Source organism: Panthera leo, chromosome D3 (assembly GCF_018350215.1).
Source record: "Panthera leo isolate Ple1 chromosome D3, P.leo_Ple1_pat1.1, whole genome shotgun sequence".
Lineage (NCBI taxonomy): Eukaryota > Metazoa > Chordata > Mammalia > Carnivora > Felidae > Panthera > Panthera leo.
The window spans coordinates 23,861,733-23,867,994 of NC_056690.1; positions in this window are offsets into that span (position 1 = coordinate 23,861,733).

The window sequence follows — 6,262 nt, forward strand, 5'->3', positions numbered from 1 at the left end:
AGACAAACCAAAACACAGACTCCTAACTACTAAAAACAAACAGATGGGGTTACCAGAGAGGAGGTGGATGGGGGAGGGGTGAAATAGGTGGAGGGGATTAAGAGTACCCTTACCTTGATCTCATTCTTTTTTATGGCTCTGTAATATTCCAGTGTGTGGGTGTATCATGCCTTCTTTATCTATTCATCTATCGATGGGCACTTCCACTGATGGATTCCATATCTTGGCTATTGTAAATAATGCTGCAATAAACAAAAGGATGCATGTAAAAAAAAAAAAAAAGGGTACACTTACCTTGATGAGCACTGAGTTAAATATGGAATTGCTGAATCACTATATTACACACCTGAAACTAACATAACACTGTATGTAGGTCAACTATACTGTAATTAAAATAAAATTTAAAAAAAACAGGTAAGATCAAATTTACAGATTCTGGGTGGATATATCTTTGGAGGAGCCACCATTCAACCCAATACAACTAGAACTGACACCAGAAGATTATGGACATGCCAAGTAGTATAGGAACAAAGCCAGTGGAGGTTGGAGGGAATAGTCTGGTTGGTTGGCGCACAGGAAGATGGTAGGAGGGAGTTTGTGCAATGCCCAGTAGAGTGAGGCAAGAAGACTCAAGCTTCCCCTTGCAGCACTGGAAAGCCACGGGAGAATTTTAAGTAGGAGAATGACATTAGTCAATGTCACTGATTGCTGAGCATCTGGTGAACAGACAACTTATTATCCAAATAGGAAAACGAGGGAGATCCCCTGCATCACCACATACCCACAAATCAATTCCAAGGAGGTCAAATTCCTGAACTTGAAAAGCAAAACTTCAAAAGTTTTTGAAGGAAATAGAGATGAATATTGTTTTGACTTTGGAGTAGGAAAAGATTTCTTAAACAAGTCATACCATAAAGGAAAAAAGAGACAAATCAAACTTTAAATCTTCTGTTTAAAAAAAAAAAAAAGACACTGGGGGCTGGGTTGGCTCATTTGGTAGAGCATGCAACTGTTGATCTCAGGGTTGTAAGTTTGAGCCCCACGTTAGATGTAGAAATTACTTAAAAATAAAATTAAAAAGGGATGCCTGGGTGGCTCAGTCAGTTAAGCATCCGACTGTACCTCAGGTCATGATCTCACAGTTTATGAGTTTGAGCCCCACATCGGACTCTGTGCTGACAGCGCGCAGAGTGCTTGGGATTCTCTCTCCCCCCTCTTTCTCTGCCCTCCCCCCTCTTCAAAACAAATAAATAAACATTAAAAAAAAAAACACATGATGAGATTCTACTTCCTACCCAATAGTCTGGCCATAACCAAAAACAACAAACCCAAAGACAGACCAACAAAAACAAAAAACATAAAATAACCAGTGCCAGTGAGGATGTAGATAAATTGGAACATTCTTGCACTGCTTGTGGTAATGTAAAATTGCAGCATGTGCACAAAAGTTTGGCAGGTACTCAAAAAGTTAAGCATAAAATCACTGTATGATCCAGCAATTCCACCTCTAGGTACATTCGCAAAAGAATTGAAAGCAGGAATTTGTACACCAACATTCACGGCAGCATTATTCACAATAAGCGAAAAGTGGATCAACCCAATGTTTATCAACAGATGAATGGAAAAACAAAATGTGGTATATCCACACAATGGAATATTGTGCAGCCTTAAAAAATTAAGTCTTGATACATGCTACAATGTGGATGAACTGTGAAAACATCATGCATAGTGAAACAAGCCAAACACAGAAAGACAAACGTTATGTTATTCCACTTGTGTGAAGTACCTGGAATAGGCACATACACAGACAGAAATTTGCAGAGACAGAAAAGTGAATGAATAGTGGTTTCCAGGGGCTGCGAAAGTCATTGCTTAACGGGGACAGGGTTTTTGGTTTGGGATGATGAAAATGTTCTGGAAGTGGATAGCGATGGTTGCTGTGTAACATTGTGAAGGTACTTAATGGCACCAAATTAATTGTGTACTCAAAATGGCTAATATGGTAAATTTTATCATAAAAATTCATAAAAAAATAAAAGGATGGGAAAAAATATATACCAAGTAAATTCTAAGGAAAAAAACCTGTAGTGACTATATTAAAAAAAAAAAGAAGACACTATAGAGGGGCGCCTGGTGGCTCAGTTGGTTAAACATCCAAGTCTTTTTTTTTTTTTATGTTTATTTATTTTTGAGGGAGACAGAGCATGAGCAGGGGAAGGGCAGAGAGAGAGGGAGACACAGAATCCAAAGCAGATTCCAGGCTCTGAACTGTCAGCACAGAGCCCAATGTGGAGCTCAAATTCACAAACCGTGAGATCATGACCTGAGCTGAAGTCAGACACTTAACCGACTAAGCCACCCAGGTGACCCAAGCATCCAACTCTTGATCTCAGCTCAGGTCTTGATCTTAGGGTTAGGAGTTCAAGCCCCATGCTGGGAGTGAAGACTACTTAAAAAAAAAAAAAAAAAAAAGACACTATAACAAAGAGGCACACCTCTGAATCCAAGCTAGTTATCACCAATATTTGCTTAATAAATATTTTAGCTTAAAAAATTAACTCTTTTTTAAGATTTTTTTTTATTTTCAAGTGATCTCTACACCCAATGTAGGACTCAAAATTAGAGCCCTGAGACCAAGAGTCACATGCCCTGCCACCTGAGCCAGTCTGGTGCCCCTGAAAAATTAAGTCTTGAAAATAAAGTTTCTGGGGACGCCTGAGTGGCTCAGTCGGTTGAGCATCCTACTCTTGACTTCAGTTTAGGTCATGATCCCAGGGTGGTGGGATTGAGCTCTGTGTTGGGCTCTGCACTGAGTAGGGAGCCTGCTTAAGATTCTCTCTCTCTCCCTCTGCCCCTCTCCCCTACTTGCACTCACTCTAAAAAAAAAAAAAAAAAAAAAAAAAAAAAAGTTTTAATTAAAAAAAAAAAAGAAAGTAGAGTTTCTGGTCAGGGCATGAACATTATTTACTAAACTTTTTATTGAAGGTTAATATACTTGCCAAGAGGTACAAAAATCCTAAGCGCACAGCTTGATAAAGTTTTATACAATGAACATATCTGTGGAACTAAATCAAGAAACAACATTATCCTGCCTCACCAGCAGCCCTCTTAATACTTACTCCTTGCCCTACCTTCCCTGTAGGTGTAACCAGCATCCTGACTTCGATACCCCAAAGGAGTTTTGCCTGTTTTTCAACTTTATATAAATGGAATTAGATGATATATAGTTTTTTGAGGTGGCACTTTTTTTTTTTTAAGTAATCTCTATATCCAATGTGGGGCTCAAACTCATGACCCGGAGATCAAGAGTCACATGCTCTACCGACTGAGCCAGCCAGGCGCCTGAGATGGTACTTTTGTGTATTTTCTAAACATTTTTTATAATTTTCAGAGAGAGAGAAGGGGGGGAGTGGGGCAGGGGGAGAGAGAGAGAGAGAGAGAGAGAGAGAGAGAGAGAGAGAGAGAGAGAATAGTAAGCAGGCTCCAAGCTCAGCGCAGAGCCTGGTGTGGGGCTCCATCCCATGACCCGAGCCGAAATCAAGAGTCAGACTGAGTATGTGCTGTACCAACTGAGCCACCCAGATGCCCCTTGTGTGCCTTTTTTATCTGAGCCAATCTAGTGGGTATATGGCAGGCACGCACATTTTTAAGGCTTTTGATTCATATTGCCTCTGGAAAGTTGCCCTGATGTACATTCCTGCCAGCAATGCATAAGAGCTCCAAAATCTTTAGTTCCTTGACCGAGTGCAAGATGATAAAAACATCCCCCATGGTCCCTATAAAATTCCATACCCTGTATCGTGCATTGCCCTTTGCAATATAATCTCATTTGACCCTCAGAACCTCAGATAGATAGAACAGGTACAATTACTCCCATTTTACAGGTGGGAGGACTGAGGTTCTGAGATGTTTAGTCACTCAGCTTGTAAAGGGTGATGCCAAGAACAGAACCCAGTTCTGATTTCTACTCCAGTAATACTATTAAGAGGACGCATTTTTCTTGCACCCATTTTTAAGTGGATAGTGGTAATATCATAGAATAGAGACATCTTCCAGGAATGGAGTCCAAGTTAATTCCAAATTTACTTGGAAGAGCCTGATCTTCATGCCTAAAGGTACCACATTCTGCACCTGGACCTGGAAATTTCAAGCTAAGATCTGAAGGTCAGGGCAAAGTTGAGTACATGCTCTCCTACCTCTTAATTGCTTTGGAACATGCCAACCAACCTCTCCACACAAGTAAAGACTTTTTGCTAAGCCAGTGGGCTACAGCATCACATTCTTCAACCCTTGCTAAGCATTATAATCACATAAAGCAAAAAAACTTTCCTGTCTCTACCCAATGTACAAAGTCATTGAAATATTGACCCAAACAACCCAGAACCAGCCTAAGTTGGTCAATGCAGAGAGGTCTCGGCTATTAAAACCCCATTACCATAAAATGCTGGCACTGGAAAGAGTTTGAGAAATATTTCAAGGTCAACAGAGAGGGAAAAAATGTTTCACCTCACAGGCCAACTCCCACCAGATGTAGTGCTGAAAAATATTCTGAGGCTGTGTCTAGACTCAGTAGGGAAAGTTTCTTAAGACTGGTGAGATACCTGCCAGATACAGGAGGTGGTGGGAAGGCATACAGGATATGCATTTGCTATGTATAGGTCTCTTTTTCTTATTTAATATGTAGAAACTGATATTTGGAGGGGAAGTCACTTATCCAAGGTCACACAAATGTGTCACTGGATGAGCATTTCAGGCTCTATGCAGTAGACCTTCCCACCACAAATGGGTCTCATCTGGACATCATAGCAAGACAGTATTACTAAACTATTCTCTCTTCCAAAGAAACATCTCCGTCCATATCTCAGTTTTCTTCCTTCTGGGTGTCTGTCATTCACAGGCAATTCATTATTCAGATGCCATCTTTCCAACCACATCCATGTTCCGTGACAGAAAAGTGATGGGTGCAAGATTTCGTGCGTGATCCAGCCCCGTTCCCTTTGATGGAAGTCTGATCTCTGACCAGCCATAGAAGGCTTGAATTTGTGGGCTTATGACCAAAGCAGAGAGCAATCATTTTTCTGCATCAACTCCTTTATCAAACAGCAGGAACTGTAATAGCAGAATGCGTGCCAATACTCTGGTTGTATTGCCCCCTGGTGGCAGAAACAAAAACAGCACTCTAGGAGACTTGTAACATTTTCCAGCTGCAAAGTGATCTCAGAGATCTTAATTCAATCAAAACCCTTTATTTCAAGTTCTTATAAGGACACTAATCCTAACAGATTAGTAAGGAAGTTCAGGAAGGAAAGGGAATCACCAGAACATATGGCAACGTAGTGATGAAGTAAAAAAAGTGGAACCAAGTCCTAAAGTTTAGCTCCTGTGCTCAGACCACTTAGCAGAATGATAAACTAAGAAATGATTTTCTTGGGGCACCTGGGTGGCTCATTCAGTTAAGTGGCCAACTTCGGCTCAGGTCACCATCTCACAGTTCATGGGTTCAAGCCCTGCGTCGGGATCTGTGCTGACAGCTCGGAGCCTAGAGTCTGCTTTGGATTCTGTGTCTCGCTCTCTCTCTGCCCCTCCCCTGTTCATGCTCTGTCTCTCTCTGTCTCTCAAAAATTAACAAAGGTTAAAAATTTTTTTAAAAAAGAAATAATTTTCTTAAAAGAAGTAATGACCCAACATAATACATGCTATAAAACACACAGCAAAATGAACATAAAAATCTTTCTTCTTCTAGAATGTAAATTCTTTGATGGCAGAAACTTTGGGTGATATACTGAATACCCTGAGGCTTAAGAAAGCACAAGGAGCAACGCACCTGGGTGGTTCAGTTAGTTAAGGGTCTGATTCTTGATTTTGGTTCAAGTCATGATCTCATGGTTGTGGGATTGAGCCCCACGTCCACATTGAGTGTGGAGTCTGGTTGTAATTCTCTGTCTCCCTCTCCCTCTGTACCTCCCCAGCTCACGTGCTCTATCTCTCAAAAAAACAAAAACAAAAAACAAACCCAAATAGTTTTATGAACATTGCTACCTGTCCTGTCTGGGAACAATAAATCTGCTGTTCTGAGATGACTTCCCTCCTACACTTTTGTTGTTAAGGTGACCTTCTTAGGAGGAGGTTGTATATGACAGCGGATTTGGTTTTTATCTGTTCATGGAAAATAAAAAGTTGGCAACTCTCAAAACCAAAACAAAACAAATACACCCTTACGGATTTAAAAAAGAAAAGAAAAAGAAAAAGAAGAAGAAGAAGA